This window comes from Accipiter gentilis, chromosome 5, assembly GCF_929443795.1.
Source record: "Accipiter gentilis chromosome 5, bAccGen1.1, whole genome shotgun sequence".
Taxonomy (NCBI): domain Eukaryota; kingdom Metazoa; phylum Chordata; class Aves; order Accipitriformes; family Accipitridae; genus Astur; species Astur gentilis.
Window position 1 is genome coordinate 4,098,949 of NC_064884.1, and position 12,328 is coordinate 4,111,276.

The 12,328-nt window shown below is 49.3% G+C and overlaps 1 protein-coding gene across 7 annotated transcripts in view; it reads left to right on the plus strand.

Moving 5' to 3' along the window:
* The window catches only part of KIRREL3 (kirre like nephrin family adhesion molecule 3), a 340,739-nt gene that overhangs the window by 268,759 nt on the left and 59,652 nt on the right, over positions 1–12,328 (plus strand). The window lies entirely within an intron of this gene.

Sequence of the window (12,328 nt, forward strand, 5' to 3'; positions counted from 1 at the left end):
GGAGACCGCGTGCTGCAGGGAAGATGTAATTAGCTCAACTCTACTCCCTTCTGCAGTTGCTTTAGCTCAACTTGTTTTGTTAGCTCTTTCTTCCCATGCTCTCCAGTCCCTTTTCTCTTTGCTGTCTTCCTTTTTTGTCTGGTCTTCTCCCACAAACCCAACCATTTCTATTAAGGTTGTCACTGTTTTTAGGGGGCTGAAGCCTGGGGAACCTACCCATTGCCTTGCAAGGTGCTGTACACAGGCACCCCCATCCCTAAGGGTGGAGTGACACCAGTACCTTTGTGCTCTGCTCAGAGAAAAACCCTTGCAAACACAGCAAGACGTAGCAAAACCAAAGCCATTATTCTCAGGATCCTTCTGTCATGGCTTTAAGCAGGCACCAGGAAGGATTCCTGCCATTGCAACCGAATTTTTCCACTACTATGCAATTTGCAGGCTATCGGGGCACAGTCTATTAGTGGGTCTGGCTCTGTGGGGATGCCTTCAAAGAGGGGACCTGAGAGTGAACAGCAGTCCAGGGGAATTCCCTCTGAACAGAGGTTTAAAGGCTTGGGTAATTTATCTTAAAAAGTGTATCTGCTAGCGGTTTATGAAAGGATGGATGACCTCAGGCAAGGCTGTGGAATGGGATGGCAGACAAGGGCATTCAAAGTTTGTGCCTGCGAGGCTGAACCTTTTCCGTATGGCATGCGCTGGAGCTGTGCCGCTGCCCGATAACCAGATTCAGACTGAATCCAGACATGTGTCAATGCTGGGAACATCGTGATTGATTGCGCTCCCTCATGGAAAGACTTGGTTTTGGTTTCCTTCGCAACATCTAGCTCTGGCCAGTATCAGAGAGAGATAAGGCATCGCAGTGCATTGATCAAACCCAATCTGATGGTTGCCAGATTCATCCGTAATGATTTGCTTGGCCCTTATTGCTGCCACAGCTGAAGGAAGGTCTGCAGAGTCCACGACCTCTGCAATTTAGGGACACACATCCCTGGCATTCGGCAAGCCCCGCATGGGACCTGTTGTCTAGATAACATCATCCATGGGTCAGTTTGCTTTATTTTTAAATGCTGCGCACAGCACTTACTTAAAATATAGCTGGGGGGGGGGGGGGGCGGGGGTGGTTCTTGTTTGATGGAGCAAGATGTCTGGCTGCAATTACGCTTTTGCACAAGGAAAGCCGCAACAGGGCTGACTTAGCAGCCAGTTAGCATGGCATGCCACAGGATTCTTACTGTCCTGCAGGTGGGAGTGGGGTTAGGACCTTCTCTGGCACAGCTGTGGGAAAATTCAGGGTGTGAGAGGCTGCATAAGAGGCTCAGGCCAGTCATGTCAGGCAAGAAGTGTTTTCCAACCTGCTAGAGCCCCAGTGCTGGATGCCACAGCAGTTTTGTGTCCAGCTACTTTGTACGGCTGCAGTACTGGGGAGATGGGAATGAAGAATAGCACTGACAGATCTGGGACGTGCCAGGGGATTTCTCTCTTTTTAATGCCTTCATTTAATATTTCTGATGGCGTCTTACACCCAGGAGGGTTTGGCTGGTACCCAGATCAAAGCTCCCTGCTCCCAGCTTACCCCTGCGTGCACCATCCTTGTCTCGGTGCTGCCACGAGGCAACCGCTAAGCGCCGTATTTCCATCTCCCCAGTGGGTCTCCCTGGCATGAGCTGCCCTGGATTCTTCCACAGCAGCACAGCCAGGGATCTGAGCAGGAATCTTCCCTGACAAAGGCTGGAAAGAGCATCTCTCAACACGTTGCACAACCCATTCCGCCCTAGGAAGGAGGGAGGGATCTCCAAGGTCTTCCAGTTGCTGACCTGCAAACAGGAGTATTGCCCTGGCCTGTGCTGATAGGTGCTGGAAAGGGACGGATCAGCGTGGCTGTACTTCATTTCCAACAGCCACAGTGTAGAGATGAGCTGTAGGCAGCAACCCACATCCTCATCCAATCCCCCATTAGCCCATCTCCATCAGACAATCACGCTGTAAGGTCCTGGAAGTCTCTCCATCCCTCCAAACTCAAATCTGTGCTGAAATCAGGTGCTCAGCGCTTGGGAGCAAGTGTCTGTGCACAAATACAGATGGTTGAGTCAACCAAGCTTCTCTCAATCTTGTCATTGCTGCCAAGCTGCAAAGGTGAGATAGGAGCTTTCCCGGCAGCTGTTGGGTCTAACCCAACGTGTCCGTGGAGAGCAGCGTGGGCAGCGCTGCCTTCTCAGTGCAGGCAACAGCCTAAAATCCTGCATGCCACCCTTCCTAGTCACCTGAAGTTAACAGGGCTGAAACATCTTCATCCTTTCACTCAGTTTGATTAGCTTGCTATGCAAACAGCTGGGGACAGAGAAACCACAGGAACAAACAAACAGGCATCCTGCATCTGTGAAACAGCAGTAACAGCTCACATCCTAGGCACGGGCAGTGCTGAGGGGATTTTTCCCAGCCTGGCCTAAGGTCTTGTCTTTTCTCACCCCATTCCTGCTCCCAGCTCCCTCAGTGACAAATCCCAACATCCAGATCCAGGCTTTCTGCCTCCTTCTCCACCCCTGGGCTGGAGTTGAGAAAAGCAGTAACAGCCAACTGCTTTGCAGGGTGGGCATGGTTTAAAGGGGAACATGTGATAAAGCTGTGGCCTTTAAGGAAAAGAGAAGAAAAAAAAAGAAAAATCATCCTTTCACCTTTAAAAAAAAAAATCAATCCTCCCAAAACCAAAGTAGAAAAAAAACCCTCTTCAAATTGCAGTCGAGGCATGACAAGGCACACCTGTGATTTCTCAATCAAGTGACAGAGTGCCCCTGTGCTGGTAGGAGCAGGCAGGGCTCCTCTCTGTCATCCAAGGCCAGCTCAGCCAGCCAAAACCAGGTACTTGCAAATCACAGCTGGGCAAGGCTGAGAAGTGCCACCCAGAGAGGGGAGCGCAGAGAGCCTCTGGGACTCAGCAGTTGCATCAGCACCAGGGCCACGACAGCGAAAATTAGGTACCGAGCTGGAAACACAAGCATCTTTTTATTTTTTTTTGCCCCTAAAAACCAGGCAGGAGCCTGGAGGATTGAGGCTGGAGATGCAGCAAGGCTCAAAAAACAAACCTCCCCTTGTTCTCCTCACCCTGCAAGGAGTGGGGAAGGGCTGTGCCCATCCCTGGGGAATCTCCCACCCACCATCTTTCCTGGACACAGATTGAGATGGGGAGTTTTTCCTGGTGCTGAGCAGTGGGAGGTGATGCCCTCCGTGCTCTTGATACCAGAGGGATGAGTCCTTCCCCTTTTAGCTCATTACCTTACACATTTATTGCTTTGCTGGTGCACCAGGCTCCCAGGAAAACCCACCTAAAGGAAAATGCAGGATTCAGCTGTGCTGGGTCTCCTGTCCCTGTAAGGGGTCAGCACTTGCTGTTAGGATAGTACATACCTGTGGCTAATTAACAGAAGAGGTGCTGGCTAGCAAAGGTCAAAGCATTTGCAGCCTCAGGATGGATCCAGATAATGAAGCCCCTAATTTTAACAACCGAGTCTCAGTCTCCCACTTCTTCCAGCTGTGCTCTGCGTCACAGTTTTTGTGGTACCTCCTGATTTCTACAGGACCAACAGCACCCAGGCACTGGGGACACATGCCCAGCAAGCACACCAGGATGAGCTCACAGCGGGCATTTATTTCCAATTTGCTTGAGTGCCATAAATTTGCACAGAGCACAGCAGGGACCCAGCACTCTGCAGGCAAGACCTGCTCTCAGTAATAGGCAAGCACCCCGCATGCGGGTGAGAAGCGGGCAACACAACTCAGGCCTTTGAACCTCACCAGAGCAGGCAGGATTTCTTCCATCCCATCCTGCAGAAGATGAGATCTAAGAGCAGCTCCCACCAGCAGCAGCTGGCTGAAGGAGGGGGCCACCTGATGAGGTTTGCTCCAGAGCATACTTTCTTCCCCCCCCTTTTTTTTTTTAAATGAACAGTAATAATCTTTTTTTTTTAAACAATTTGAAAATATCTGACATACAGGAAAAATAATGAATTCTGTTTTTTGCCTGCGTTCTCTGATCTGTCAGTCTGCACCCAGGAGCCACGCACGCAGGGGGAGGAGGAGGAGGCAGGGGGTGCTGGCCTACATTGGCTAGATAATGATTTTTCCTGCCTATCCCCCCTTCCAGGAGAAGGTTCAGGCATGTCCCAAGCTGAGGGGAGACAGGCTCTGCCACAGCCTTTAGCTTTAGCCCTTTGTATTTGTTTGTGGGAGGGTGGCAGAGGTGGTTTGTGGCTCCAGTAAAGAGATAGGTGCTTGGAGGACCTTTCTGCAGTATGGCTCTTTTCTGGTCTTCACAGGCTTAGGGACTTGACCCGCCAGGTCCCTGCTCCTTCTCTGTGCCTGCTGGCTGACAAGCTGAGCAGTGCTTATAGGCTCCAAGAGAGATTAACACAAGGCTATGCTGTTTAGTTTTAGCATCATCCCCAAAAGTGTCTTGAATCATAGCTCAGTGTAGGATTGCTGAAGATGCTGCAGCTTCTGCAGAGTCCCCACGTGCCCGTGTGGGATGCCAAAATCACAGCCCACTGCCCTCCCTCCAAAGAGGATGGGGTCCTGTCCTGCTTCCACCACAGGAGTGCCATAGGTCTCAGCGCATGGTAGCTGGGGTCACACAGGAGCAGGGACAAGGGGCCGATCCAGCTGGGAAAGCCTGGGATTCAGCATGACTTCACTTCCAGTTAAGCAGACCACATAGCCCATTTGTGCCTCAGTTTCCCCTCTTCGATACATGCACAGTTCTCTGCATCAATGCGATTACAGTGGTAGCAAGGCCAGCTGGGCAGTTAATTTTTTCTCCCATCCCTCCTGACACACATCTAGGAAGCTTTACCCTGACCTTCCCTCCATCCCGACAGGCAGAAGTGGAGCCATTACTCACGATTGCCACAGGTCATGCATCTGCCTCTCTTCTTAGTCATCAGCAATGCCCTTCAGTTTAAGGAGAGTGAAGGCAACTTAGTGTAGACAAAGCAAAACAGCTCCCTCCAAAGACTGCAGGACCCAAATTGGGGCTTGGCAGTAGCTGTTGACATGATCCATCCAAACACCGACTTGATTGGGAGAATTAAATGAGGAACTGGCAAATGCAATATATTTGCTGGGGTTGTATTTCCCTTTCAACTAGAAGAGGAAATTTTAAGTTTCTTTCTCTTTGTGGAGAGAATATTTCAAGTAAACAATCAATACCTGGCCAGCTACCTGTCTGCCTGCATGCACAGCATCTGGCTGTTTATTAAAGCTTGGAGTTGTTTGCCAAAACTTTTTCCCCCCTCATATGAAAGGCTTTTCAGTAGAATACAAATGCTCACTTATCCTGTGTCAGGTTTGCTTGTGTTTTCTCCAAAAAAGGATGCTGCCCAGAGCAGTGTCTCACAAAGGAGTTCAGAACTTTGAAATCTGGTTTCATTCCAATCCAACATGAAAATCAGATATTGAAAACACTCTCTAGAAAAGAAACTGGGACCAACTCCCCCCCCCCAGCTCGAAAAAGCAGAGTATTACAGTGATAGTCCTCCACATGACCTGGAAGATTTGGTGGGGGGGAAGATGAGCCCCTCCTGAGCAGAGAGTAAGAAAGTGGAGCTGAGCTGGCAAGTTCAGGCAGAGTTTTGCTGCAATTAACTGAAGCCACCTCTGCAAAGTTTCTCTGGGTTTGAGGAATCTGCATTCTCCAGCAGGACACCGTTCCACTGGAGAAATCCAACCTGCTGACCCAAAGAAATCTAGAACATGTGGGACTTTCACTGGCTGGATGAAAACAGAGATAAATCATTAGAGGGGAAAGAAAAAGTTTTAGGAAATATTAGCAGTTTGTTTCCCATGAGCTTCCTAATGTGAGGGGGGTCCATGGCTCACCTCAGCTACAGAGACAGACAGGAGGGCTGCAGGTTGCTTTGGGTGCTGAGCTGTCACCCTTCCCTGGCTGCCAGGGCAGCATCACTGTGTCCGCCTGGGATGGAGAGGGGACATCATTGCTGGCAACCCACCCACTCACTCTCCCGCTCAGACACGCACACACTGAAGTGCCACAAGACAAATAGGACCGAGAAAGAGATGCACTATTTAAACTTTCATCACTATTTTTCTCCCTGCTCCCCTTGTTTCTTTTGATTTATTTTTTAGCGTGTTTTCCCCAGGCTGTGCTGTTCGCCTGCATCTGTTTCCTCTCCTTCTTCACTCGGCAACAGCCAGGCACCTTTCCAGGGGCACCCGCAGCTGCCCTGCATTTTTCAGGCTGTCCAGGCTCAGCTCCCTTGGGTCAGCAAGAAGAACGAGGCAGCAGAGCTGCACGGGGCTGGGGTAGATGCAGGCTGGACACACAGGAACAACAGAGGACCTCTAGCCATGACACCCTCCTTTTGCTATCCATCCCTGGCCAAGCAAGGACTCTGGGGCAGTTTAAGACTTGTCTGTGTTACACGGACCATGCGATTGCCATCAGAGAGCCCCATCCCATTGCCACCCTTCCCAGGGTGGGTGACCCTGCCAGGGCTTGGCATGGGAGAGATGCAGAAAGGGTGCCAGTCACGCAGGCATCCTCCAAATGACCAGCCTTCCATCCCACACCAATCTCAGCAGGGCCAGAGGCTGGCAGCACATGGTGGGGGGGCTGTATGCTTTGAAGCAATGCCAGAGTTGGCACCATAGCCAGTGCTGCCTCTGTAAATTGACAGTGCACAACACGGACTGAAATTTTTCAGCCTGCCTTATGTAAGGAAGGAGGGCACAGGCAGCTTCGCTGCTTGTTTCCCTTGCAGAAGAACTGAGCCTCATCCTGCTGAGCAGCCTGCAGACAGAAACGGTCTCCAGGTTTCAGACGTAAAGGAAAATCTGGTCAGTCATGCTTGCAGAGGGGAATATTACAAGTTGGAGCCAAGACTCTCAGCCCTGCGACTGACCCCATTTGCAAATTCAGACCACTTGCTCAGTATCATCCCTTTTTCCTTACCTGCCAAAGCTCCTCATCTGCAAAGGGACTGCAATCCTAATTGCATCGGGAAGGGGAGAGGTAGAATGGATGCGTGTCAAGATGATTGAGGGGAAGGTGCGATTGCAATCCAGGATTAGGTTTCCTCCAGAGCACAGGTCACCAAGCCCCACAGACTTGCCATAAGTCTCCAGTTAGCGCTGTCCTGAAAAACATAACCCGTGACAGCATTCAGACATAGCAAAATCTCAGCCTTCAAAGTGTTGGACAAAACCTAAGAGCCTGTTTATATCCTTCCTAGCTCTGAAGAGCTGCTGGAAATGTGAATCCTAAATGTGTAAAGTCCTGATAAATGAAAAGCTAAACATTCATGTAGCTGTAAGCTGCTCTGCAGTGGTGTAGGCCCTCACAGTTTGTAGCCTTCAGGCCTGATAATGCAGGGAGACCCTAGGCAGTCTGCTGGAAAACTACTGCCAGAAACACAATCCCTGTAAGGGGATTCTCTTATCCAGTGTAGCAAGCTCCATCCTAAAAGCAGTTTTGTTTTCTAGCCCCTTTTCCTCCTCCTGGGAAGCCATCCTAGATACTTGATGAAACAGAGAACCTTCTTTCTTCCCCAGTGTCCAAATTTTCCTGCTTTTTCCCTTGTCTTCTCCTGACCTTCCCCCGGTCCTTTCACTGCAACCAGCCATAGTCTCCCCAGCCTTCATTTTGCCAAATTAGACAAGCCAGTCTCTTCTGATCTCACCTGGTAGGAAAGCTGCTCTTTTCCTTTGATCAGCTCCCCAGCCTTTCTCCGTGCCTATACCAAACAGGGTTCAGCATCCATGAGTGTGGCCAAACCTCTCCCAGGATCTCAAGAGCATCTTGCAGAGCAACACCACTGGCCTCTGCAAAACAGAGGCTGGCAGGGAAAGCAGATGTTGGCTGCAAAGAGGAGGCAGTTCCCTGCAGTCATCAAGCAGAGCAGAGGACATGCCAGTCCCAAGTGGAGCACAGGAATGATAGAGCAGCTAATTAACTTGTCATTTTGCTGAACATCATTAACACCAAGCTTATTGTCAAAGTCACACCCCGCCAGTCTTGCTGTGTTAACCACTTGCAGAAGGCAAGTACCTGCTTCTTTTTGGAGCAGGACAGGATCCTGCCTGGGAAAGTAAGGAGACCACAGAGGCTGCGGGTTGAATCCCGCTTCTTTCACAAGCACCTCACCAGGAGCAGAGATCAGATTTGCAAAGGAAAACCCTCTTTGCAGGGTTTGTATTGCAAAAACTTCCACGCAGCAAGCAGCTGTATGCAGATCAGGGCAGCGCCTGGTTACAGTCACCCAGAGCAAGTGTACTATGATGCCCTCATAAGCTTGACTTGTCTACAAGAGGCAAACATGGCTCTTTGACAAGCCTGCAATGCGACGTCTGAATACACAAACACTTTGCTGTACCAGAGCAAAGCTTCCAGATCCATCCTCACTGCATGAGAGGGTGATCTGAGCCAGCTGAATCCCTTCAGGCTGTCTCCCTGGGGCTCCCTGTGCTTTCCTTACTGTGGAGACAAAATACAGGAGCAAACATACCTTCGATTGGCTTAGCTTCATCATCTCCACGGGGCCTTGTGTTCGCAGAGCGCAGTCTTGCTGGAAGGTGGCTGGCCCACCAAGTTCTCTTGGCAATCCGCTGCAGAGTGCTGGGGATGGTTTTTGGTCTATGCTTAGATTCAGCTTTTGGAGCTAGGAAACACCTCGCAACAGTTTGTGATCACCAAAAGCATCTTCTGGTCACTGTTATTTGCTTAACAGACATCCAAGATGAGCCCAGCGCCTTGAGTGCCACAGACCCTGTAGGGAAGATGATGAGCAATGCATCAGCCATGCCTTACCCAAGGGATCTCATTCCTCAGGGGACACTTGTGCTGAGTCTCATGTCAGCTGAACATTACTTGCAGATACATGGCTCGGAGCAATCCTCAGGGGCTGCTCAGTATCTGTCTTTCCAGCCCAGCAGCTGGGTGGCCCTTCCCCACCAGTGAGCATTTGAGGTTGAATCTCTTAATACTGTCCCAAGAAGAGGAGGCTTGTTATACAAACCCAACAGCAAGGAGGTACCAGCCACATCAACAGAAAAAAAATAGTCAGCGTTAATTAGGAGCAAGTGCTGGTGGCTGGCAGGTTTTTTTTTGCTTTCTCCACTTCCAGGAGCTGACTCCTGCCTGGAGGATCCTGTTATCTCAATAAATATTGCTAATAATTGAGCCTCTGTCTGCTTGCCACAACACTGTCCAGCTGCCGGGAGCATTTAGAGACATCTATGTTATTCCTTAGCCAAAGCTGCAGTGTTAGCCTGGGGTATTAGTTCAACGCTGAATAATTCTGCGTGGTCTCATTGATTAATCATACAGTTAAGTCTTGCAGGGCAGGACTGTATGCAGGAAAGCCTCTAACTAGCCAACTAATTTAAGAAGTTGCTGAATGCACAGCCCAAGAGCAACACTCATTTATTTGTATTTCTTTATGCTGATGTGTTATAAAACATGCTTCTCCCAAAGCGCTCCAAAGGGCAAGGAGCAGAGACCCCAAGCTGTCCTTACTCATCCAGGCAGCCCACAGCTATGGAGAAGATTAATGCCTGTCCAAGGCTGGTTTAAAAATATTCAGCAAGCCCTGCATTTTGACAGAAAAATCAGGGTTTTGATGGGGAGAAGCTTGTCACTGTTTCTTTGGAAAGTTCTGTCTGCAGTGAAGAAAAGAACAGTTCTCCAGCTGAGGTCCTGAGTGCACTGTGAGGAACAGGAGACCTTCTGCTGGGGCATTTCACCTCCCACCCCAGAAGGTCTCAGGGCAATGTCCATTTGGGGATAATCTGTCTGGACTCCCACCCCATAAGCAGCTGCATGTCATCCATCTCTCTGGCTTGTTCCTACTCTTGTGGGCTTGAGCCATCATGGATCCCTTCTTTCATTCTCTTTTTAAACTTTCCAGGCATGTAAAGGTTAATTCCATTTTCTTTGCTGTCAGGAATACCCCCCCCCAACCCCAAACAACTCTTCCTATTTATATCTCTGTATTAATCAGAAAGGCTGGCATTTCTACATCTACGTGATTAAAAATTAGGAGACCGGATTCTGTAGTAGTGCCTTATAATAATAACCAATCTTGGGAGCACAGTGGATGAATAATGGATCATGGCTCTGTGCTAGCAGCTTCTTGCTTTCCCTTCTTTCTTCTCCCCTTTTTATCTTTCTTCTCTTCCTCCTCCTCCTTTCCCAGGCTCAAGTTTGAGTGGGGAAAGAATACATCCATCCTTCTTTTTGCAGAAGTTAGAGCTGTTGAGACACATCACTAATTCCTATTCATCAGACCCTCTCCTCCCCAGCCAGATCCACTGGTTAGTGACCCTGGAGACCATCAACAATTCATGGCTACATGAATAACTGGGGGATGATAACCACTTACTTGGGAAGATGGAATCAGGACCCATTCTCTTTCCTTCTCTTATCTCCTTAAACAGCTCCCCAAGTCTTGCTGCTAATCCAGTAGAGACAAACAGGAGCAAAACATGGGTTAGAAAACAAGGTTTTCTGGCACAGGGAAGACAAGTGGTGCCATGTTTGTCTGCATTAGGTTGTCCCCTAGGTTCCATGGGCAGCTAAGGCACAGGCTGGGCTGCTTTGAGGGGGTGATGTTAAGCCAGTGGCTGCAAAAGAAAAAAAAAAAAGAGTCTTCAGATGTCAGCCAGTGGGACTAGCCATTTACAGGACATCAGTCAGGATTATTAAACATCCCGCCGTAAAAGTCCCTTCATTTAATTCCAAGATGCTCTTCAGAGAAAGGCTTGTGGGTTGGTTTTTTCCCTGCTTCACAAGATAGATTTCCAGTATTTTACAAGCTGAGGTCAAATTCAATTAATAGCTTCAGTGAGGGGGAAAAAACTATTGAAAAATAGTGGTTTGGGGTTTTTTAAAGCAGTATAAACCCATCCAATGAAAGGTGGTAGTTTGGGTTTGGGGGTTTTTTTAAGTGAAAAAAAATACTTCCTTAATAGTTAAGTAGCATCAGAATGAAGCTGAATTTTCCACATTTTCTTATTTCAGGAGCTGACACATTTCAACTAACCCAAACCACAGATTTTCACTTTTTTTTACTCTTGTAGCCTGAAAAAAAAATTGTACATTTTGGATCCGTGTAGAAAAGCTTTTTTCCCCAGTCCCTAGGTTCCACCCACTGAGCTGAAAAATCCCATTACTCACAGCATTTGGCAGATGCGTGTGTGACCAGCGTTGTGTGCAACCAGCACATCTGCCTTGCCTACAAATCCTGCGCTGATGCAGGCAGCCACCTTTGAATTGTCAGAGAACATAATCCCTTTCCATCTCCTGAATTCTGCCCAGCACTGGAAGAGCCAGCGAGGAGTTTTTAAGTGTTTCTCGGCCAGTTAAAATGCTGGGACAGCTCAGGAGCAGAAGCAGAGACATACTTGGGGATTTCAGAGAGGTCTTTGGCCAACTTTGACATTCTCTTTGCATGGCTGAGCCTGGTGCCAGCCAGCTCAGGGAGGGGGAAGAGCACTGACTTGTAACAAAAGCAGCTCCACTTTGGTGGAAAATTGGCAGGTTTTCCCCAGCTGCATCCCCTCAGTAAGGATGCTGAAGGGTAGGAGGCTTTTGCCACCTGCTTCTGAGCTGGGTGTGAAGCAGCAATTTCTTCCCATCTCCTTTGCTAGCATGAGCTCTTCTGCTTGGGCAAGAGGGGCTTCAACAGGGATGCCTGTCCACTGCGTCCTCTACATTTCTGCTGGCTTCCCAATGCTGCGTGGCCCCAAGAGCTCCTGAAAGAGGCCATGAGATGGGTGGGCAACACATCTATCTAACAGGACCAGCATTTGGTTTCCCAGAGGATCTGGCTGGGAACAGCTAAACTGACAGCTGTACAGACCTCTCCATCTTCAGAGCAGGCCTTGGCTAGAGCAAACCCGATCAGGGTAGTAGAGATGAAAGGTCCTCTCTGCAGGATGAAAAGACAGCCCCTCTCTCCAGCTGAATTTCCTATCTCTTACCATGCTGGGGGTGTTTAGAGATGCCAGGCTTCAAGAGCTAGTAACAGGAGACCATGCTCAGGTGCCCCTCATCTCCTGCTTCCCTGTTTCCATCCCTCCTTGCCTCTGGCATGAAGTACTTCCCAATGCAAGAAACGGAGAGGCCATGGGGCTGTGTGATACCAGCAAAGCCACGTCCTGTAATGAGGATGCAGCCTCACACAGGCTGTCAGGCTGAGGTGGTCTCAAAGGAAGGTTGAGATCTTAAACATCTCCTTGACACCCCCGGCAAAAATCTGCTTTCACAGAGGGAGATGCTTAAAAGACTTACCATAGCAAGAGGGAGTCTGACCGAATGAGA